A 24,276-nucleotide genomic window follows, 5' to 3' on the forward strand; every position below is an offset into this window, starting at 1 on the left:
TATAATAGACTTGAGTACTTTGTCTACTTCACAACGTGGTAGCGTTCACACTCGTACTTGTTGCCTGGGCCATGGAAGGATTTTAAGTTGCAAGTCCTGTGGTGGTATTCATGTACTGCTATTGAGGTCACGAAGTGTAGCAGCTCCTCGTTTGTGTCCGCCCATAATTTGTCCAAAATGGCCTCTGTAAATAAAATTCTGTCCAGATCTCGGTTTTCTTCACTTCCCTTTCCTGCAGTAGCCTCTTCCAACCATCTGTAGAGGGTAAATATAGCTAAAATCTCAGTGTTTCAATTAGGAAAGATTCTCCGGTGAGTTTGTATACTAGTCTTGATCTTGTATATCTAGAAACAAAAAGAGTTGTCTTTAGGAAGTGTGCCATGACCTTTTCTAGCATTCTAAGATCGTTCATTGTTAGCTTATCCCAAATCTCAATTCCGTAAGTCAAGATAGGAATTATTTTGGCATCAGATAGAGTAATGGCAGTCTTTAGAGACGTTTGATGTTGTATATTGCTCTTATTGCCACTGTTGCTCTTTGTCTTATGTGTAATCTGTAGGAACGTAGAGTTGTGCATCGGGTTAGGGCAAGTTATTTGAAGTTGTTTATGATTCGTAGTGCGTCTTGCTTGTAAGTCAATACATCCCGTGGGGAAGCATGTTTCAATTGGGATCATTCCTTCCTTTTTTTTTTTTAAGATCATGTATTCAGGATTTCTTTTGCTGCGTTGACCTCTAATTGGTTAGCCAGCCCAGCGGTGTAGGGGTAGCGTGCCTGCCCCTTACCCTGAAGCCCCGGGTTCGATTCCCAGCCAGGTCAGAGATATTTACCTGCATCTGAGGGCTGGTTTGAGGTCCCCCAGCCTACGTGTTTACAATTTAGCAGCTATCTGACGGTGAGATGGCGGCCCTGGTCTAGAAAGCCGAGAATAATGGCCGAGAGGATCCGTCGTGCTGACCACACAACACCTCTAATCTGCAGGCCTTCGGGCTGAGCAGCGGTCGCTTGGTAGGCCATGGCCCTTCGGGGCTGTTGCGCCATGGGGGTTTTTCTAATTGGTTAATTTCCGTCCTGATCTCCAGGGCATTTAATGCTTTCTATACTTATGCAATGCCTTCTGATCCTATTACCATATTGTCAGCACATAGACTTTCTTACTTTCTCCACCTTTTCTCTTATCACTTATATGGCATCATACGTGGTGACATTGAACAATAGAAGGCTGAGAGCATCCCCCTGCAACACACCATTGGTCTGATTAATCCCTTTAGATGTGGCTACATTGTCTGATATTATGACTGTTTTGCTCTTCAACATGTTATGTACCAGATTAGAGAGAACCTTATCTTCCTCGACTAAAGTATCAAGTTTCCAGGAGATGATGTTCTTTTTCTTTGTGTCAAGTGCCTTCGTTAGGTTGGTGAACACAGCACGGAACTTTCCATTTGGCAGTCTGAGAGCGTTATGAATTTTGATTATCAATAATAATCCTTACAGAGTGGTTTGAGTGAATGTGAAAGTCTTCGCTGAAAATATTCTGAATTTATCTAAAGACACTACTTGCTTGTCGTTAGTATTGTTGTGGTTGTTACTATAAATGAATCTTATAAACATCTTTACTAAGCATATGAGCTGTTATGTAGTCACTAACCAGGTAGTGATTAATTGAACTGTTTTACATTGTGCATATCAGTTTCTTTTCTGCAGTTTTAGGGGCCAATGACTTAGATATTAGGCTCCTTTAAATAACAAACAACATCATCATCATCAGCAGCACCACCACCTTCTTCTTCTTTTTTGCATGATTAACATGTTTAACTGTAAATATTCTACTTTTTTGCACTATTCTAATCTCTTCTTATGTTCCTGTTTATATCATAGCACAAAAGAACAAGGCCTTTGCCGTTATTTCATCTTGTAGGTGCTCTCCATATAGTTTTACCTTTGTGTGTTGATTCTCTGCATTTGATATTAGACATCCAAATATCTAAATTTCCAAGTTTCCAAAATCCTTTACATATGCTATTGTACTTCTGGGTTTTTGAAGCATGTTTTAAAATAACTTTTAAACCTTGCCAAGCAGATAAGTTTTTGCTTGTGAGCGTAACTTTTTTTTTTGTAAAAATACCGTAGAAGTCTGTTATTATAATCTATTAGCTTCATGTCCGTATTGATAGATACTACAACATAAAAGTAATTGAGAAGTCTCCACCTTATCAATACATTAATTTATTTACTAAAGTAGTAAATTCTGTCAGTACCGGTTTCAATCCCTAGGGGATCATCCTCAGCTGACACACAAAAAGATTTATATAATTACAAAAACATCACATATGAGAGATTATACCTTCATTAATAGTCCAATTGAATCAGACATTGAAAGATTGTTTGTTGATATATTAGTGGATTCATCTATTGGCTTAAAAATACCATTGTGTGAGGTATATAACTTTGTTATGTCTAGGTTATAGAACATCAAGTGGATTTTACACTTGTTCATATTAATTATTTATTTATTTATTATTTATTATGCCTTTGTAGGTGGCGAAGTTAGGGCTCTTGGCCCTCTCTTACACTTAACCACTGTAGTGAATACAGTCTGAGTACATCATATTATACAGTAAATAATAACCTACAGAAAAATACATTACACTTTTCTAACTCACATTCATTCGATCTTCCAGTCATACAAGTTAGTCAGCTGCATTTAGCAGGTAGTCTCGGCAAGCAGACTTGAATTTAGGTAATGAGGTGGAATTTCTGACACTGACTGGCAGGGAATTCCAAAGTCTAGAACCCGCCACAACAAAGGAATTGTTGTACATAGAGGATCGGTGGACAGGAATAGAAAGGGAGGAACCCGAGCGGGTATTACTGCTGTGAAAGGAGGACAAATACTTAAGCTGGGAAGAAATGTATAGTGGTTTGTCTTCAGAGAGCAGTCTGTATATCTGTATCAGTATGTGATACGTTCGTCGTTTGTCAGGTTTCAGCCATGAAATAGTGTGATAGTATGGGGTGACATGCGTATCATAACTCAGACTGTATATAAATCTAAGGCAAGAATTAAGCGCTCGCTGAAGTTTCAAAGTCTGCTCTTTTGTTGCGTCTACCAGAATGACGTCACAGTAGTCGAGGACGGGAAGCACTAGCGTTTGCATGAGTTTGACTCTCACATTACAAGGTAGAATATCGCTGTTTCTTTTAATCGAATGGAGTATCGAAAATATTTTTTTACACACATTCTTAATATATTCAGTCCAATTTAATGTTTCGTTCATTGTCACTCCAAGATTTCTCACAGTTTGGCTGAATGGAATAACTCTACCATTCAGTATAACTGGAGGAATAGTTTCGTACCGTAGTGTGGCCAACAATTTTTGAGAGCCAATAATGATTGCTTGTGTCTTGGAGGGGTTAAGAAGGAGGGAATTTTTCAAGGAGTAAGCATTAAGTCGCTGAAGGTCAGCATTGATGCCTGTTATGGCATGAGGCAAGTCAGAGGTCTTACAGTGACAATAAATTTGTAAATCGTCCGCATAAAGATGGTAGCTACAATTCTTTAAATTAGATGAAATGTCGTTTATGTACAAAATAAAGAGCAATGGGCCTAAAACACTACCCTGCGGCATGCCTTCCTTCCTGGTTAGCCAGTGAGAGGTTTGATCAAGGGTTATGATTCGTTGCGCGCGATTTTTGAGGTACGATGAAAAGAAATTAATAGTTCGTTGATCGAAGTAGTAAGATTGCATCTTATTTAGTAGAGTCTGGATGTTTATAGTATCAAATGCGCTACTGAAATCGAGGAGAGTAAGTACTGTCAGCAGTCTTTGATCCATTGCGTGTCATATGTCATCAGTCACTTTAAGCAGGGCAGTTGCTGTGCTGTGTCCCTTCTTGAAGCCAGATTGCAATTGGTCTAGCAGAGAATGGTTGTTTAGGTATTCCAACACCTGCTCATGAACCAGACGCTCGAGTGCTTTGGAAATCGCAGGTAAGATAGAAATTTGTCTGTAGTCGGATGGTAGGGAGGAGTCAGGCTTCTTAGGCACAGGGATAGCATTGGCTAGTTTCCATAGTGAAGGAAAGGTTCCATTTTTAAGGCAGTAGTTAAAAATGTGGGTAATAATGGGTAAAACAGCACCAATAATGTTGTGTAAGAAAGTTATAGGGATATCATCCACTCCTCTGGCTTTTGATTTGATAGAATATAATACCTTTTTAACTTTATTAGCAGTAACGGGGCGAAATGTAAAATGTTCTTGGTCAGGTAAAGGGTTCATAACGGAGTCGGGTACTGAGTTAGGGGAATTTAGTACATTAGGTGGTGTTCTTTCTTCAGTAAAAAATTCATTTAACTTATCGAGTGGTATGTCAGGCACATGAGGTTGTTGCTGAGGTTTCCCTATGCCTAGGGAACGAAGCATGTTCCAAGCACTGCCAGAATTCATGTTTGCAGTCATGTTTTGCAAGTAAGTAAATTTACGGTTTCTAACGAACTGTTTAACTCTATTTCTAAGGACCCGATAATTTTCGAAGTCACTTTGGTCACGAGTTCGTTTAAAGCGGCGGTAAAGTGCATCGCGGTGGGCCATCATGTTTTTAATTTCATTATTTAGCCAGGGACAAGGTGGGCGAGTAACTTTTATCTGTCGCTTAGGGGCATGTTTATCGTACAGAGTGATTACAAGGGAGTTAAACTTGTCTACTTTCGCGTCTATATCGTCCAATAAGAGTATGTCATTCCAGGGTAGATTGTAAGCGTCATGTCTTAACTCATCCATATCAATGTCTTTTGTGTTTCTGTAAATAACATACTTAGGTTTATATTTTGGCATTCGAAGGGAGTAGGATAGGTAGATAAGGTCATGAGTGGAGATGGCTGGGACTGGTAACTGGCCATGAGTTATAACTTTGTTTGGGTTATTTGTCACTATGTGGTCAATGAGCATGTGTGTTTCGTAGTTTTCTGTGTAAATGTGATTAGTAGGCTCTAAACGGAGGATGGTCATATCACAGGAAGAAAACATGTCAATAAATTGTTTAGTTTCGTGCGTTTTAGTAAGTAGGTTAATGTTGAAGTCACCTATGGCAATAACATGCTCGTAACTAGGCAGTAGGTCAAGTAAACGAACTTCGAATTCAGTCATATTTGTTATTTTGGGCGGCTTGTATACAATAACTATAAGGAGTTTCTGTTGGTTAATAATGACTTCAACAAACATGAATTCTGGCCCTAGCTGTGCATTGTTAGATACACATATCACCCGGCTTTTTAAGTCGTTTCTGCAGTACAAGGCCACCCCACCTCCTCTTCTGCCATCGGATCTATCATGCCGTAAGAGGGAATACCGGTCAAGTTGTACCATACCAGAGGGTATGCTCGGTGTAAGCCAGCTTTCGCTAATAGCAAAAATATGGATATTATTTTCCCTCACTATGGCTTGAACTTCGTCGAAGTGCGCTACCAAGGAGAGTGCGTTGACATGGCAGCACTGTAAACAGTTGGTAGAGGGAGATAATGCCTGTTTGAGGAGCAAGCCGGTGGTGAGTGGTGACGGGGTGAGAGGGGGGATGTTGGCAAGGTCAGTGTCAGGTGCAGAGCTCTGGATCAGCTGAATAACGGAATGTTGACGAAATAGTATAACAATAATATCATGCAACTTACCTCGACATCCTGATAAATGCTTACACTGACTACCACTGACACACACACAGACGCACACATAATACACTTACAAAAACACTTATTCATAACAAGCAGTTGCACTATCGAGCTGTGCTGTTTCATATCTCTATATATGTATTGCCAACTTATACTTGCACTCAACCACACACACATAAAAATTAACTGAACTGAGGCACACGCCCTATAATATAAACCTATCCTAAGATAACTATGGTATAATACAGCCATTGTGGACTAATCAGTTCATCTCTGCACCAAGCCTTTGTAGAACAGAATCTAGTTCAGCAGGTGTATTTACAAAATACTTTTTGCCGCCACCGTCCATTAAAATGATACATCCATCCTGTGACCAAGCTCGCCTGCCCACACATTCCCTGGCTTTGCGAAGCATCTCCTTCCTCGTCTGAGTAAGGGACTCTGTTATTAACAACTGGGTACCCTTTAAAGCTCGTTTAGCACGCCACACTGCTTCTCGCTCATGGTACCTAACAAATTTTACTATTATGGGTCTCTTCCCATTAGCCACTGCGTCTGCCACTGTCCTCTTACGACCTCCAAGCCTGTGGCACCTGTCAATGCTGGCCATTGTCAGTTCAATGTTCAGTTTCTCCTTCACAGTGTTTAGTACCTTTACAGCTGTATCCTCATTAGGACACTCATTAACACCGTGAAGAAGAAGACAATTCCTCCTTGAGTATTGCTCCTGAGCATCCAGTATTTCGTCTTGCTTGTTAGCTCTCAGCTGAAGTGCCGAGAGTTCTTGCTTGATGGATTGAAGCTCAGCACTTATGGATGCCTGAAATTCACGGAAGTCCGAGTACAGAGCGTCCAGTTGTTCCGTGCGGTTGGTGTCCCTGCCTGCAGCCATGGTCGCTTGTTCCAGTCGTTTCTGAAACTCGTTCATTCGTTCTTCAAATGAAAGTACCTTGGATTGTACTGCCTTTAGAGTCATGATGTTAACTCAAGACGGTGACGTTACACTTACTCAACAGTTACTATCACTTGCAATAACTAATTGTTAGTTTACGTGAGGATACGGCTGGTGATAAGCGGAGCAAAGTTTACACTTATATACTTTAGTGTTTGTAATTGCTGTACAGGTTTAAAGAATCTATAGTATTGAGGCATATCGTTTCATTGTATCTAATCTAAAAACACCAAGTTTCTTGCATTAATTCTGGGACGTTACATTTTTGTAAAACTAGTCCAATTGGACCAGGAGTTAAAAATACTTATTAAAATAGAAAAGATTTTTCTGAATTTAAAATTCCTTGTTGTATGATGTATGTTGCCTCGTGTACCTATTTTTAACGTAAAATGGGGTTTACACTTGTTTACATTAGTATTATAAAATATGTATCAACATTATCGTCTTATAGTGTACAACATAAAAAGTTTTGATCCGACATAGCAAGCCGGTTAAAAATATTTGTAAACCAGGTGAAATAGTAACAAATGGAATAGGTACAATTCCTTATTCTAATTTGCACTGTTTACATTACTACACTGCACTGGTGAATTGGTAATTATATTATAAGTCGAAGCTTATGTTGCTTTATCATTAGTTGCGATTTTCATGGATTGTTGCTAGTGATGAAGTTACCTTGCTTTGTAAATATCATTGAAGAGTTACATATGCCGTCAGTGAGTCAAATGGTGACTGTTATGATTTGAGTTGCGTTTGATGTGCCGTGCATCTTGAATGAAGTTTAATTGAAGAATATGCGTTTATAGTGGTGATAGCGTGGAGGCTTCTTATATGTTGTAGAATGTATGTATCTGCAAATAGAAATAATCGGTATGAGAGATAGTGTATGATAAACTGTGGAAGGTGAGTTGTGTGTTGGATTACTTACGTTGAGTGCCGGTGCTATGTGCTCCGTGCGGCTGCCTGTCGAGATCTGTTTCGTGTTAACCTGGGACTGTAGTTAGCGGCGGCGGAGGGGAGGTTTGGAGGGATGGGAGGAGTGCATGTGAGGGGAGCGGAGTTGGAGTAGGGGGAATCTTTAGGCGGTTCATTTGTATGTGTAGGTTGTTGTTTGTTAATTCCTTTTAAATAATAATTTGTTAGGAGGGGAATGACTGTATTGAACAGGATATTATTTTTATCTGTGGTTTCATTTAGATTGAAATTTGGGTTGACGTATTGATCTAGATTTATGTAGAGTTCTTCTAGTATGCTGAGTAAGGGGCTCTGGGGGTTGAGAATTTGCATGTCATTGTTGATATTTGTGAATCTATGTTTTTGGTCATTAACATGTTGTCCCATTGCTGAAAAATGTCTATGTTTGACTGCATTTATGTGTTCATTGTATCGAATTTGAAAGTTTCTCCCGGTATGTCCTATGTAGCTGGCTCTGCAGTCATTGCATTTCAGGCGGTAGACACCTGAGTGGTGATATTTATTTATATTATTGACTGATTTGGAATTGTATAATATGTTAGTATTGCTGCGTGTGGTTTTGTATGCTATTTTCAAACCTTGTTTTTTGAAAATATTAGTTATGGAATGTATGTGGTTGTTATTATAGGTAAATAACACATAGTCTTTCTTGTCTTTAACAGTTCTGGTTAACTTGGTTCTTGATTGGTTTTTTATTTTGTTGATGATTCGGTTTATCATTTCTTTTTTATATCCGTTTTGTTTAGCTATTTCATGTATTAGATTCAATTCTTTGTTTAGATCTTTTTTCGTGAGTGGAATATTGTATGCTCTATGTATCATGCTATAAGATGCGGCTTTTTTGTGGGTGTGTGGGTGGGTAGAATCTATTTTTATTGTGTTGGATGTGTGGGTAGGTTTCCTGTATATTTTACATGTTAAATGGTTGTTGTGTCTAGTTATGGATATATCTAAGTAATTTATAGTGTTGTTATTTTCGGTTTCCATAGTGAATGTTATGTGGGGATCTATTTTATTTAGTTGTTCTAGGATTTGATTTTCATTGGTATGCCTATTGTGTATTATTACAAATACATCGCAATTACTTTTATGTTGAAGTCTGTTATAGCGAGAATTCGTAACAGCGAAAAAATTACTCGCTATGGCGGATTGTCGTTATATCCAATTTTTGCTTAAAAGTCGGAAAACCCTTCATGCACTTTAAAATCAGTATGAAACGGCAGTCAGTTTGTTAAAAAAAAAACTTGCGTTTCAGCAGATGATATCCACACTACGCCTTACTTGTTTGTTATTTTTCATAATCCGGTATGTGAAAGTGTATGTTTAGTTTCATTCTGAAAAATATATAGTACCGTATTTCTCCGAATCCAAGATGAACTCCGCTTTTTCCTTCAAAATATTTAAATCAGGCTCAAAAAGAAGTTGTAAAATCATATTAATGCCTTGTTTTACAGTTGGCCTATGCATTTATAGACTATTTTTGGACGCCTAACATTGACTTTTGTCAAGCCGGATATTTTTTTTTTTTTTTTTTGCGGCTGCACAATTATTCTTTATTTCCGTGGGTTTAAGGACCATTAACTTAACATTGGTATCATAATACCAAAGAGAATTCGTTGACAGTTTTCCAGCAATACCTATTCTATGCGTCTGTACAATACAACGATCCATCAGGAAATTATTCTTGCTGTCAATAAAACTGTTACTTTTACGCAGCGTCAGATATAACTGGCTACCGCTACACGCACGTCTCGCTTGTCGGGTTCGGCCAAATTCAGCGGCTAGCGATGTATAGGCCTAATCGCGAACATTGAAAGTCAACGAACGTGTTTATTGCGCCACGGTATGGCCATTCCGTCCTTGCGTTTTTCGTGCACATACCTCACAATTTGATCTTCGACTTCTTTAAAGCGTCCTTGTTGCGGACCACTGAATGCATTTTGTGCAGTACGCATTTTTTTAGCCCTTTGTCTTCACGCTGACGCCAAATATTGGCTTTAGTTAGGCCTATGCCGTATTTTCTTGAGGCTGCACAATTATTCTACATTTCCGAGTGTTTAATAAACATTAACTTAAAATTGGCATCATAATATCGACTAGAATCCGTTGAAAATTTGCTGGCAACACCTTTTCCACGTGTCATTACAATACGACTATCCATCACGAAAATATTCTTGCTGTCTACAAACCTTAATTTCACTAAGCGTCAAGTACAATAGACGTCGTTATGACTCTTCCGTGCCTTTGTTGGAGGGACCTAGTGTTTACAGTGCACTATGTCTTCTGGTGTGGGCTAGAGCAATTTTGTTACTTTCATTGATCTGTCTCAGCTTTATCCTTGGCTTTGACAAAATGAAAGTGACTGAGGTATGAGTGATGCTAGTAATGCCATTTCTTCTGCAGCCAGTCTGTGAAAATATTGCTCATAGGGTCGGTTGGTGCATGCATTTCAGTGGGCTTGGCAGACTGATATGTAATAGCAACTTCTGGCTCGGTGAGGAAAGCAATGGGAAACTACCTCACTCCTCATTTCCCTAGCACGCCTCTTCAGCGGTGCCTAGGCCATCTATGACAGCTGATGGCGGAGCTGTTGAAGATCCAACCAGCCTTCGGGCTGAGGACTAAACATACATGACTCTGCCACTGAGTGGCCATGGCTTTTCTAAGAATTCGAAGGGTCGCATGTTTTGATGCCATTCTGCAGATTTGAGAAACACACAGGCACTGTACAACCGGTTGTCGCGGCTAACGATGTGAGTAAAGAGGCGGTCGTTTATTGTCAACGAGTTCTGTGTGCGTGTGAAAAGAAGCAGAGTGGTTACCGCGGTAGTTGCCAGTGGTATCCATTAACTTGCTGTTAGGCCGTGAATGCAACATCCCTTGAGTTTTCGCATGAGATTCTGAGAAAAAATGTCTTGGATTCGGAGAAATACGGTATCACTCCAGAGATTTCTGTGGCAAAAACCTCAGCTTTCTTCTTCAAACAGCGTCACCTAACAAAACCGTACTGGTATATGTAGCCTATCGTGAAAACATATTTGAAACGCAAGTAGAGAAATAACTTCCTCGCGAAAAAATTACATGTAAATAGCCATAACTAGACGCGAGAAGATATGAAATATCCTCTGAAATCAGTGATGTACTCTGCCATATCTTGAGGTGTATCACATTCTTACTTCATTTCTGTATATAACATTAAAATTAAGATATTGTTTATTCAGTCTTATTTTTAACGAGTTAACTGCTATCGGCCACGTTATTTACACATTTATTACGAAAACGTGTTATCCTCTTTCGTTTCGAATTTTCTTTAGAGAACAGCAGTCGATGGGTATTAATAATCAACTCCAACATCGCCTTTGAATGTCAACGAGAGAGCTCGCAAATGCACAAAGTGAGAAAACTATACCGCACCGAAGATGATCGATCGCATTTTGTTACAAACGTTTCAGTTTTCTTACTCAAACAGCGTCATGTATCCTAACTTAACCGTACTATACGTATGATGAAAACACACTTCAAGCGCCAGTAGAGAAATTATACCTTTCTTGCTATAAATTTTCATAATAGCCTTTCCGTAATTTAACCAGACGCGACAAAATATAAACTAACCTCTGAAATCAATTAAGCACTCTGCCATATCTCGAGGTGTATGCCATTCTTACTTAATTGCGGTATTTAGCCTCAAAATTAAGCTGTCGTTTAGTCAGCCTTAATTTTTAACGAGTTAACAACCATTATTGGACACGTTATTTACGCATTTATTACGAAAATATGTTCTCTTTCATTTCGAATTTTCTTTACGGAACAGCTGTCGACGGATATTAATAACTGACTCCGACATCGCCTTCGAATATCAACGAGAGAAATCGCTAGTGCACGTAACGAGTAAACGATGCCAAAGGTAATCGATCGCATGCAATATAATCGCTGGGGTGCATAAATATCGGTAACGGAAATAATCGCCTGCGCTTAATCGCTCTTAATAACGGATGCGCCAGTGATAGGGTTCTCGCTGTAACCGAAGGACGATACACAGTTTAATATGGGAATTTTGAGGGGACAGAAAAAAGTCGTCGCTATAACGGAGTTCTCGTTATATGCCGTACTCGTTATACCGGACTTCTACTGTATTTTTTTTCTAACACACATGAAAATCCAAATATGTAAGTACTGTAAGGTTTATTATGTCATTCAAACCTGATTTCAGGAGGTCAGCTTGTAGGTATCCATATAATCTTGAAAAAATAAATCCTTAACTGCTGGTTTTAGTGCAAAAATGGCACAGGGTACAACACAAAGTACTCTCAATTAAGATCACTAAATAGCTGAGCTGTAATTCACCTTCTACCCTACTTCATAATTCACTATGACTACTGCTAGAAATATTGAAATGGCAAATTCACTAATAAACATGTACAGTAAGAATCGAACTAATACAGTATTTATGATACAATTTTATACACATGATGTTGGCTCTTCCCTGACAGTTTAGAAACTTTCACTTGTGTGATACATTTCAAAGCATGTATTAGGGTGTAAGAATGGCTTTGATGTACAAGTTTTACAATAATAAATAGTCCCTTTTCTTGCTTTTTGGGCCTTACAGACAACAGAGGCTACAGAACCCTTTTTCTTTCTGCGAGCCATGAAATGACATTCTTGAAGCCTCTCCTGGAGGGGTCCAACAGCTTTTCTTTCTCTCCTAATCTCATCTGCAATTCTCCCCTTAACAGCAACCCTGTAATGGACTAAAGAGAGAGCAAGCTGCTTCCTGAATTTCTTACTTTCTATCAAATCATGGTGATTAATCCCACCGGTAAGAACTACTTCCTCATCGTCTGTGTCCGCTCTGTCACTTAGATTATTTTCACACTCACTTGCAACGGTTTCACTTTCTTCGCTTTCCCACTCATTATCACTCCTTTCCAGGTATTCATCATCACTACTTCATAATTGTGACATTATTTCACTCTCGTTTTGAATATATTTCTGTGACATAACATCTAGAAAAGGCAAAACACGAACCTTCACAATGACAACAAACTTATAGGAAGTACACCAGCATGGTAACCACGCTTCGGAACTAACTCCTTGTTTTTAAAATTCCAAATCCCTGTGTTTAGCTTAAATAAAGGCCCTGTCTATATGCTCCAAACAGCTAATATTTTAACCCTAAGAGGAAACATACGGTCGCAGAAGTGCGTAAATCAAAATTCCAGATAAACACGTCAATCGCTCGTGCGGGAGTAGATGAGTTATGGGAAAGACATGTAATGCTTGGCAAAGGTTAAAGGGCAATCAAAGTTTTCTTTCATGTTTTCTGCCAACTTATGGGGGAAGATACATCTTGATGGCTAAAAAATATTGCATCTTTTATGAAATGTACTTTCTTCTTTAATCCAGTGAAAAAATGTAATTTTCTCCATTACTTCAAAAATGTCCATGTATGTCACTTTCTGTGTCCCACTCTGTCATGCTTGTGTTGCTCATTTTCTGTAACTCATTTTAGCACTTGATTTTCATCATAATTCAACTACTGAAGATGCTTGCATGAAATTTTTCTTGGTAGTTTATTTCATTTATACTTTTATACAGAGGGTACACAGGAAGAATTTTCCATGTACAAAAAAGGCACATTCCACTCTACTTTACACTTTTCATAATTCCTACAATAACAAATGTACAGCAGCTGCATGTAGGTGCTGTTTGGCCTATTAATTGTAACTGTAGAACATAATGCTTGAGAAGCTGAACAATTCTCATAAGTAAAAAGGAAATTATGAAGTAACTACACTCTCATCATGAAAGTAACAGCAAATGTCAGTGGTATCTGATATTCAAAGCATGCTATGTTACAGACTTCAACAAACCATCAAGCTTCTACTGGTATTTTCTTAGAGACTGAATAAATATACATAATACTGTATACCGTATAAATTAAATGTCTCCGAAAACTGTAAAAGTAGTTAGTGGGACGTAAAGCAAAATAACATTACCGGTATTATTATTATATATATAAATATATATATATTTTGCTGGGGCCATCACGGACCACATTCTTGTTGCATTTGACACTGAACTTGGCCTTCTTTAGAGCCCAAATTTCCCTCATTCTTTGAGAGTGGACCTGCTTACGCTCCTCTGTCCAAGGGGCACCGTGTCTTCTATTCGGTTGCTCGTCTCGGTTTAGCCCGTTCGTCAATATTTTCTTGCAGAAGAGATCTCTGTTAAGGGCGTCTTCAGCTGAGATATGTAGCATTTGCAGGTCTTCTTTGGTATTTCTAAACCAGGTAATTGTGGTTTTGGGGTTTGAATCAAAAAAGTGAAAGATTTCTTTAGTTAACTTTCTTTCGTCCATTCTTTTCAGATGACCGTAAAATCGTGCCCGTCTTTTTCTGATTGTGTCGGTAATTTTTTCTATTTTGCTGTAGACTTCCTTGTTGGATCTCTTTTGATGGATTCCGTTTCTGTACTTTGATCCCAAGATTCCTCTCACAATTTTGCGTTCTCTTTTCTCTAGTTCTTCAAGGAGTCCTTTGTTGGCATTTAAAGACAGGGTTTCGGCTGCATATAGAACTACTGGCTTCAGAACTGTTTCATAGTGACGTATCTTGGTGTTTTGGGAAAGGCATTTTTTGTTATAGATTGTGCGGGATGTTTGGTAGGCTATTTCCAGTTTGCGTACTCGCTCCTGAAGTGCTTCTTTGTCCAGTCCATTTTTCATGATGATCTCACCCAGGTATTTGAATTTGTCTACTCGGGTGATGTCCCCGTATTTTGTATGGAGTTTTGGTGGAGCCTCTTTGATGTTAGTCATTACTTCTGTTTTCTCAAACGATATCTGCAAACCAGTTTGTTCGTCAATTTCCATTAAAATTTCAACTTGAGCTCTAGCGGTTTCTATGTCGTTTGAGAGAACAGCAATATCATCGACAAATGCTAAGCAGTCTGTTGCGATCCCCTTGGATTTGGTTCCTATTCTCAATGGACTGTAGTTGGTTTCCTGTAATCTCACCCGCCAGGTTCTGATGATCTTTTCAAGAACACAGTTGAAGGGTATCGGGGATAGCCCATCACCTTGTCGGACTCCTGTTTTGATGTCAAAGGAATTTGAGAGACATCCGTGGAACTTCACCTTGGATTTTGTATTGGTCAGGGTGGCTCTAATTAATGCCAGCAGTTTCAAATCAACTCCAAATTCATTTAAGATGTTTAGCAGGACTTCCCGATCAATGGAGTCGTACGCTTTCTTAAAGTCCACAAAGACAGACACATACTGCTTGGACCTTACTGCACAATATCTGATGATCGTTTTGAGATTTTGGATCTGTTCAGCTGTTGAGCGACCTTTTCTGAACCCTCCTTGGTATTCACCTATTTGATGTTCGACTTGTGCTTCCAAATGCTCCAGGATGACAAGTGATAAAATTTTGTAAGTCACAGGTAGCAAAGATATTCCTCTGTAGTTGTTGATGTTCTTCATGCTGCCTTTTTTGTGTAATGGATGGATCAAAGCTATTTTCCAATCTTCGGGTAGGGTCTCCTTGTTCCAAATTTCTTCTATTTGCTTTTGCAAGATATCAGGCGATTCCTCTGGGACATATTTCCATAGTTCTGCTACTACTGAGTCTTTCCCCGGCGCTTTGTTATTTTTGAGACGGGCAATGTGGCGCTTGATTTCATCTCTGTCGGGTGGTCTGGAATCTGGGTACTTGAGTAAGGGTTCCTCGGTCTCAATGGCGCTTTGCGGTTTAGAGCAGTTAAGGAAATTCTTGAAGTAATCTGCCAGAATGCTGCAATTTTCTTCATTTGACGTCGCCAGTGTGCCGTCCTTTCGCTCAAAGCATAGAGATGGTGGTTTATAGCCAGTGAGTTTGCTTTTGAAGGCTCTGTAGTACTCTCTGCTTTCATTCTTCCTAAAGTTTTGTTCTATCTTTTCAATGAGAGAATTTTTGTATTTACGTTTCTCAGTTCTGAACACCCTAGCTGCTTGGGAACGTTGGGTTTTGTTGGTTTCCCAATCATTTTCTGATTTTGTAGAGTAGTACTGTTTCCACGCATTGAGTCTTTCTTGGAGGACTGATTCGCAGGTACCATTCCACCAGGCATGCTTTTTGCTTCTCTTGATTTCTGCAACGTCTTTGGCGGCCTCAACAAGGAGACTTTTGGCGTTGTTAAAGTCACAGTCATTTGATCTAGCCTTTTCCTGGAACTCCTCGACCCTTTGCCGAAGTTTATCATTGTCGAAGCGTGTGAACTGTTTGGTTGTCTTCCTTGTGTTTGCGGGAATTGGTTTGAATTTGATAAGAGACATATAGTGATCTGAGGCCACATTGATGCCTTTCTTTACCTTGACATTCATAATCTCAGGGCTGTTTCTCCTGGTGATTGCAACATGATCAATTTGGAACTCTCCGAGAGCTTGGATGGGAGAACGCCAAGTCATTTGCTTTCTGGGTAGATGGCGAAAATGGGTCGACATGACCTGCAGGTTGTGATTTTCGCAAATGACCAGTCTTTTGCCGTTGGGATTGGTTCTTTTGTGAGCAGGGTAATTTCCTATAACTGTCTTGTACTTCTGTTCATGACCTAGTTGGGCATTGAAGTCACCCAAAAGAAGCTTGACATGGTGTTTGGGGATTTTGTTTAATTTTTCATCCAGTAGGTCCCAGAAATTATCAACTTCGTCTGGATCAGACTTGTTCTTATCGTTTTTAGGAGCATGTGCGTTAACTAGAGCGTAGGTTTTGTTCGCGCATTTAATTGGGAGTATAGACAATCTGTCATTCACAGGTTCGAAATTTGCGACCGATTTAAGGATCTTGGTTCTAACAGCAAACGCGGTTCCAAGCATCACAGCTCCATTGAGGATTCCTCTTTGCGCTTTGCTCTTGAAAAATCGGTAGCCTTCGGATTCAAAAATCTCTTCATCTGGGTACCTTGTTTCCTGTAGGGCCACTATGGATATCTGATTTTCGTGAAGAGCTTTGGTGAGGGTTTTCAGCTTGCCAGTTTGTGTAAGTGAATTTATGTTGAAAGTTGCTAGAAAGGTTTTAGATTTTGGCCTGAGTTTTTGACTCTTCGGGGTACACCGAGACGCTCCGACTCGTCTCTTGCGTGATATCAAGTCTCCCCCAGAATCCGAACGAGACTCGTGCGCCGTGGCATTCACGACGAGGGATTTATCCAAAGATTTATCCCCTGGGGTATGTTTCTTGAAATGTTGTGCCATCATGCTTTTTGACTTGACTTTGCTTTGGACGGGTACCCATCCTTTTACAACTAGGGTTGTTAGCCCTAGAGGTTGCCTCAAGATGTTTTCTGGCTTCTGGTCATTTACCAGTCTTCGCCGTAACCCTGGCAAAGGACCAGTTTTTTTTTTTTCACGGTGGTATTTTATTTCCCTACTACCCTCTGACTCTGCTGGCGGCAGAGCCAGCGAGCTTCCCCAATTCCAATGGGACGAGCCCGATGGAGGTAACCGGTAAATCCCCACACGGGACATTATTATGATGATTATTATTATTATTATTATTATTATTATTATTATTATTATTATTATTATTATTATTATAAATGAAATATATTACAATATTAGGCTTGCACAAGTTCTTTTGAAAATCCTTTATTAATATTTTCTTATCATCTTCCTTCAGTGAAACAAACCTCATAAGTTTTTTGCGGGTATCAAGCACATGCATTATCGGTACCTAAGTTATGCATTTCACTTTCAGTTTGCTTATGCATACCCACTCAGTACTAAATACCTCTAATTTCGTAGTACTGTATGCATCCTTGTGAAAATATTCATAACTGATGTTAAACTACTTGCAGGATATTTTTCTTTAGCTTTCAAATGACACAAATATGTTGGGATGCTTTTCTACTTATGTAGTACCAGTATGCATTTTCTTAACTGTTAGTCTCTCCAACAAAGATACAGTAAATTAGTGTGAATCATGGAAAGTGTCCTGGCGGTTTCTGTCCTTCAAAGATTTTGATATGAGGTTCAATAGAGCAGTGGTTCCTAAACTGTGGGCCAAGTCCTGTAGGGGGTTACAGGATTCTATCTGAGAGGTGGGCAGTGGATATTTGGAATTATTTAAAAATTATTATTATTATAACAATGGGAAAAGATGGAATTCAGTCACTCATTACATTCAAATAGTTTCAAGATTTTTTTTTAAGAAACCTATAACTTAAATACTACTATTTCATAATATGTGTACAGAATGTATGTAAACTGTTACTTGCTACAGAAATATACTACACATCACAATAGTCAGTGCGGAGTATGAGCCTGCTTGCTATTAATTAACCATTCAACACAGAGTATGTTAGTTACACACATTAGTAAGTCAGTATATATTCCTAGATTTAGTCTTAATGTTCAAAATTGAAAAAATCCAATTTTGCAGGGAGATGAGGTGCAGAAAGGAAACAAACAATGTAAATAATGCTATTTCACAGTAAGTGTACAGAATGAATAGAGTGAGCTTCAGTCAAGTTGTCGGTTATTCTCTGTGCCGTGCCTGGGCGAGTGGATGTTCCAATAGCCACCTGATCCATATAGCTCAGCCTGTAATGTCATGGTCTCAGCTGGTCTGCAGTAAGCTTCTCTACAGAGTGATTGCTCCATATACAGCAGTAATTCATCAGTTTGGTGCATTTCATGGCTTCTGAACGAAGTGCTGAAAAGTGCATTTTCATGTGCTGTAGATTTTTAAAGGACAAATCTGCATGGAGAACGAGAAGAGAATTCTGCAAACAATTTCCTGGAGTGCAAGTGCTTAAAAAAGTGTTAAAAAATTGTTTGTGAATAAATTTAAAATTGTGTGTTTAGTGCTAAATCAGGATATTTGTGAAAGACTTAAGTAATTTGCCTGAAAATCTTCAAGGAAACTGGCTCAGCAAATTGAGGTTTCATATCTTTCTGCACAGTGGCAGCAATAAAACTGAAATTTAATCCTTACAAAGTCACAGAAGTGCAAAGTTCAAGCCCAAGAGATGCACCTGCCAGAAAACATTATTGCAATTGGTTTCTTAAGTTTGTTGACAGTAGCGAGTTAAATCTTGAATTAGTGCCGTTTTCTGATGAGCCATGGCTTTATTACATGGACGTGTAAACTTGAAAAATAACTGGTCTTGGTCATGTGAGAATCCAAGGCTAATTCACGAATTCCACTTCATGAGATTAAAATAAGAATTTGGTGTGCTATTTGTGCTAAAAGAATTGTAGGGCCAATTATTTTAACAACGGTATCAACTCTGATTGATACATTGAATTGATGCTGAACAAGTAATTCAATGAATGCAGTACATGAATTTTCAGTGACAGAATAATTCATGCAGGTTTATGACCAGCTCATTCTCCTGATTTAATGCCTTGTAACTTCTACTTGTGAGGTTGTTTTGAAAAATAGTGAATAGAAGAACTAAAAATGCAATTCGCAAGGAAATCTTTAAGATTCTTTAACCTGAATAAATATTATGTTAATAATAATAATAATAATAATAATAATAATAATAATAATAATAATAATGCTGTGTGGCCTCCGAAGAGGCCTGGTGTATGTCTTTCGAGTTAATGCTGTATAAATGACCTGCGCATCTGAAAAAATGGGGCCTACCTGATGAGTTCTAATGCTGAAGACGGCAGAAACGCTCCCAGCCCCTGAGCCATTTGAATTACCCAATGAAATACACAATGCAGCCGGGAATCGAACCCGAGACCCTGTGGAGCAATGGCCAGTACGTTAACCATTTCAAATCAAAATCTCTTTATTTGCAAATGAGGTGTCTACCTCGGTGGCAAATGGTACACTAAAATACATTATTGTCAAGCACTAAATATTAAATTAACAAGAGAAGAAAATTTTCCTATAATACAATATTATACAATTTACGTTAACAATTTTTTCTATTAAACACACAGCTCATCCTTAATAAATTTATATTGTTTACAAAATTCTACTTATAATATCTCCTGTACTACTTACAAATATAGTCAACTGATATACAGTATGTGGAATTACTGCAAATGATACTATACTACTGGTATAAGATTAAACTTTACATTGCATTTATTTACTTTTTTTTTTTTTTTTTTTTTTTTTTTAAACCCATTCTGGAACCTAAGTAGCATAACGACCTGCTGCGTCTTAACCAGAGCCCCTTTTGCCACCACTTTTCAGAGTTCCTGAAGGGCCTTCACAGCTACCGTAGCGGTCCCAGGGCCATCGAAGTCTCCACTGTACTTCACCCCTACAGGCAGTCCCCTACTTTGGCTGTCCAAACTCCTTAGACCTGGGGATGGAATTAATTTATTCACACACATTTTTTTTTTTTTTTTTTTTTTTTTTTTACAATAACCTGCACTGGTCGAATGCCCTCTAACACTTAATTTATTTTCTCTGTTGCTGTTTATTCTCTTCTTGAATATCTGTACAGATTTTGGAAAAGGATCAAACACTACCCCTGGTAAACTGTTCCACTCCTTCACACCCTTCCCAATGAATGAAAATTTACCCCAATCGCTTCTGCTAAAATTCCTTCTAATTTTATATTTGTGGTCTGTCCTGCCGATATAATTATTTCCCAACTGAAGCCTCTCACGGATATCTCCCCATGCTTCTTTTGTATAGGCTCTATATAATCCTATAAGTCTAGTTTTCTCCCTTCTCTTATTTAAAGTTTCCCACCCATTTCTTTTAACATTTCTGATACACTACTCTTTCTCCTGAAATCCCCTGTTACAAATCTTGCTGCTTTCCTCTGCACACTATCTATTTCTTTCATTAGGTATTCTTGGTGAGGATCCCAAACACTGTTTGCATATTCCAAAAATGGACGAACCATACTTAAGTAACTTTTTTCTTTTAATTCTTTATTGCATCCTTTAAGTAGCCTCATTATGACATGTAACGATCTGTATGCTTTCCCAGCAATGTCATCAACATGACCCTTCCAGTGCAAATTACTTTCAAATCTCATACCTAAGTATCTGCACTTGCCATCTTTTGGGATAACTACCTCATCCAAAGTATATTCAAATTCAGTTTTAAAGCTCCTGTGTGTAAAAGTTGTAACAGTTGATTTGCCTCCAGTAACCTTCATATTATTTTCTTCAACCCATTGTTGGATACTTTCAAGGTCCCTTTATAATTCTGAACAATCCTCAATGTTATTTATTTCCCTATAAACAATTATGTCATCTGCATACAATCTTATTTTCGATGTTATACCGTTCCCTAAATCATTTGCGTATATTAAGAAAAGTAACGGACTGATTATACTACCCTGTGCAGTTCCCTTCCAAACTTTCTCTTCCTGCGATACATTATTTCCTACTTTGACTTTCTGAACCGTTGAATTTAGAAATGTTTTTATCCAACCTGTAACCCTTACGTCCAATCCTATTCCCTCCAATTTCTTTAATGATATTCCATGTTCCACTCTATCAAAGGCTTTGGAAAGATCTATGGCTATGCAATCTAACTGACCTCCTGAATCCAATTGATCTGATATGTCCTGCTGAAATCGCACCAGTTGTGCCTCACAAGAAAATTTCTTTCTAAATCCATACTGGCTCCTCTTGAACCAATTTTTATCATCACATATCCCTCGGATGTACTTTGATATTAAACTCTCCAGTATTTTACAAACTATACTGGTCAGGCTGATTGGTCTGTAGTTCTCTGGTTTCCTTTTATCACCCTTTCCTTTATAAATTGGTATTACAGTGGAACCTCGATTCTCCGTTTTTGGAGGGACCACCGGAAAAAAACCTACAACACGGGGAAACAGAAAATCCAGGAATGAATTAACCATGAACAATTTGGCTAAACATCACAAAAAAGAAATATGTATACTTAAAATCTTACAAACACCCCTAAACCAAACCAGACTAGAGCCCCAATTGGCTTTCCGCCTACCAAGCGACCGCTGCTCGGTCCTAACGCCTGCAGATTACGAGGTGACGAATGGTCAGTGTGACGAATCCTCTCGGCCGTTATTCCTGGCTCTCTAGACTGGGGTCGCCATCTCACCATTAAATAGCGCCTCGATTAAAGGTAATCGTAGAATGCGTGAACCTGGAGCCAGCCCTCATATCCAGGTAAAAATGTCTGACCTGGCCAGGAATCGAACCTGGGTCCTCTGGGTGAGAGGCAGGCGAGTTCGATCACGACATTAATTACCGGTACGTGACTTAAAAGTCTCAAAACTGTACATTCAGTTTTACCGGGGGAACTTCGTCGGTTTCCTCTGAAAACTTCTTTCAGTTCAGCAACTTTGATCGGTCAAACTGTTCGAAAAACCTAAAAACATCAAGCCAAACAATCGACCACAAGCAGTTTTTAATTCTCTAATCTAATAAAATAAAGCACATTGGATACAAAAGCGCCCAACATGATGGCGAAATCACTTTTTCTTTAAATCTTCCATTGTAATTTGGTCGCCGGTATACTGTTCGTAGTCAGTTTGTGGAAATCTTGTACCGCGCAAATTAGGCCTACGGCCTACATCGACTTTTAAAGGTTGTGTTGAACTCGAGAATATTGTTTTGAATGTAAGTATCGATTCTCAAGTTTTCTAATGCATTATATTCAATTATGTCCGTCACTAATCACGATTAAATTGGAAAGAGAAAATGTATTATCAAAACTTCTGAATTTATGGTTATTCGTGACCTTGACCTCAGCTGGAAAACACGTTCGCTGTCCAAGTCGGTACGAGTGCGAAATGATGCAGAGGTTTTTACATGTAACGTGCGCAAATAAAACGACTGCGATTTTAACATTTTAACACAATAACGTGAAATTCCTAGTCTTACATTTAGGACCAAAACAGTAATAGGCAATCCCAAAACCTCCCATGGCTTTATGTATGTAAGAAGGTGCAACGTCTGTTCTGGTCTTGATAACGTAATCGTGCCGTATGCGATAATATTAAAATACTAAATTTGTGTTACTTAAGGAGGAACTGTTTAGATTCCTGTCTGAAAGCTCAGGGACTATACATTGCCCTGAGGGAAATGCCGAAAACCTGTTCGGCGATACACTCGGGGGAGAAAAAAGGAAAAAAAAGTAAACTTCCAACTCTGGACAAAATGTAGGCTAGACGCTTTGCAAGTACGAACATTTGACGAAACTCGTTCCGTCTTCAAGTAGAGCTGTCGAAATGCGCTCTGTCTCCTTCCAATTGTTGTGGACACTCTCTGCTTTGTGATTTCGATTCTCTAAACAATACCACCCGAATGCGATGCTAAGATGGTCCCTAATGCATGTTCACCGCCGATAGCTTTTCCGCTTACTCAAATTACTGCAATGACTGGGCGTTAACATGAAGATCCGCAAGTATGCGTTGCCGTCCTGTCGTGAGATACAATTTCTTGAAAAACGCGTGATTGAGGATTTAGCGTTGATGGGACTGAAATTTCTGAGCGGTTGATATGGGAAATCGTTTCTTCGAGGAACAGATAATAAGGGATTTTTACAACGTGATTTAATTAGGATGCTCGCGGGACCACGTAATTTGAACGGATAGTACGGGAAAACGTAGCTTCCGGGAACGTATAATCGAGGTTCTACTCTATTATAGATTCCTTCCATTCCTTTGGCATTACACTATTATTTATGACATAGTCAAAGAGAAATTTTAAATAAGGCACTATGTACCACCCCATTGTCTTTAAACCTCCCCAGTAATTTGATCACTTCCTGCTGCTTTTCCTTGCTGAAGCAGTTGGATTTCTCTGAAAATATCTTCATTTGTGAATGAGAACCTTCTTGTTTCCCTCTGTGTCTCTCCCTCTCTATCTTTTGTTACGGTTTCCAACTCTTGACAATCATCTACTGTATCTCTGAATTCCCTACTAAATAGGTTTGCTTTTTCAGTATCTGTTAAATAGTGTTCACCCCCTTCTCCCACCATTGTAGGAATTTGGATTCCTTTTCCTTTTTGATTCCTGATATATGAATACAGCTTTTTCCATTTTCCTTTGTGATCATTACCCTCTTGAAGTATGCCATTCATATAATTCTCTTTTGCTTCCTTTTTCACTCTATTCAGTTCCCTCATTAGCTGTTTTCTAGTTTCTCTACTCTCCCTACCCTCTTTGATTTTCCTGTTTACCATTCTACATTTTCTTTTTAATTTTCTTATTTCCCTTGTATAATAAACAGGATCTGAGGTCATTTTACCCTTCTTAACAGGTACAAATCTCTTCTCTCCTTCCCAAATGATTCCTTTAAATTTAGCCCAAAGTGTATCCACATTACTCCCTTCACTTATCCAACAACTGAATTGTGATTTAAGGTAAGTCCCAAATTCATCAACTTTAGTTTTTCTGTACAATTTCTTGTCTTGTGTAACCCTCTTATTAAGCCTTTTTGGTACGAGTCCTACATCCATTATTACAGCCTTATGATCTCCTATTCCTTGAATTACCTCAGTTTTATTAACAATTTCCCGTGGTTTAACCAAGAATACATCTAGTAAGTTATTAAGTCTAGTCGGTTCTTGTACTACTTGTGTAAATCCTCCCTCCCAAATTAACTTATTTGCCAGTTTCTGTTCATGGGCTTCACTTGCAGCTCCATTCCATTCAACTTCAGGCAAATTTAGATTTCCCCCAATTATTACCATCTCATTATTGTTTTTATGAGTATAATCTGTTATT

The 24,276-nt window shown here is 38.7% G+C and overlaps 1 protein-coding gene across 3 annotated transcripts in view; it reads left to right on the forward strand.

Moving 5' to 3' along the window:
• The window catches only part of Ipo9 (Importin 9), an 839,375-nt gene that overhangs the window by 555,742 nt on the left and 259,357 nt on the right, over positions 1-24,276 (forward strand). The window lies entirely within an intron of this gene.

This window comes from Anabrus simplex, chromosome 2 (assembly GCF_040414725.1).
Source record: "Anabrus simplex isolate iqAnaSimp1 chromosome 2, ASM4041472v1, whole genome shotgun sequence".
In the NCBI taxonomy this organism is placed as follows: Eukaryota; Metazoa; Arthropoda; class Insecta; order Orthoptera; family Tettigoniidae; genus Anabrus; species Anabrus simplex.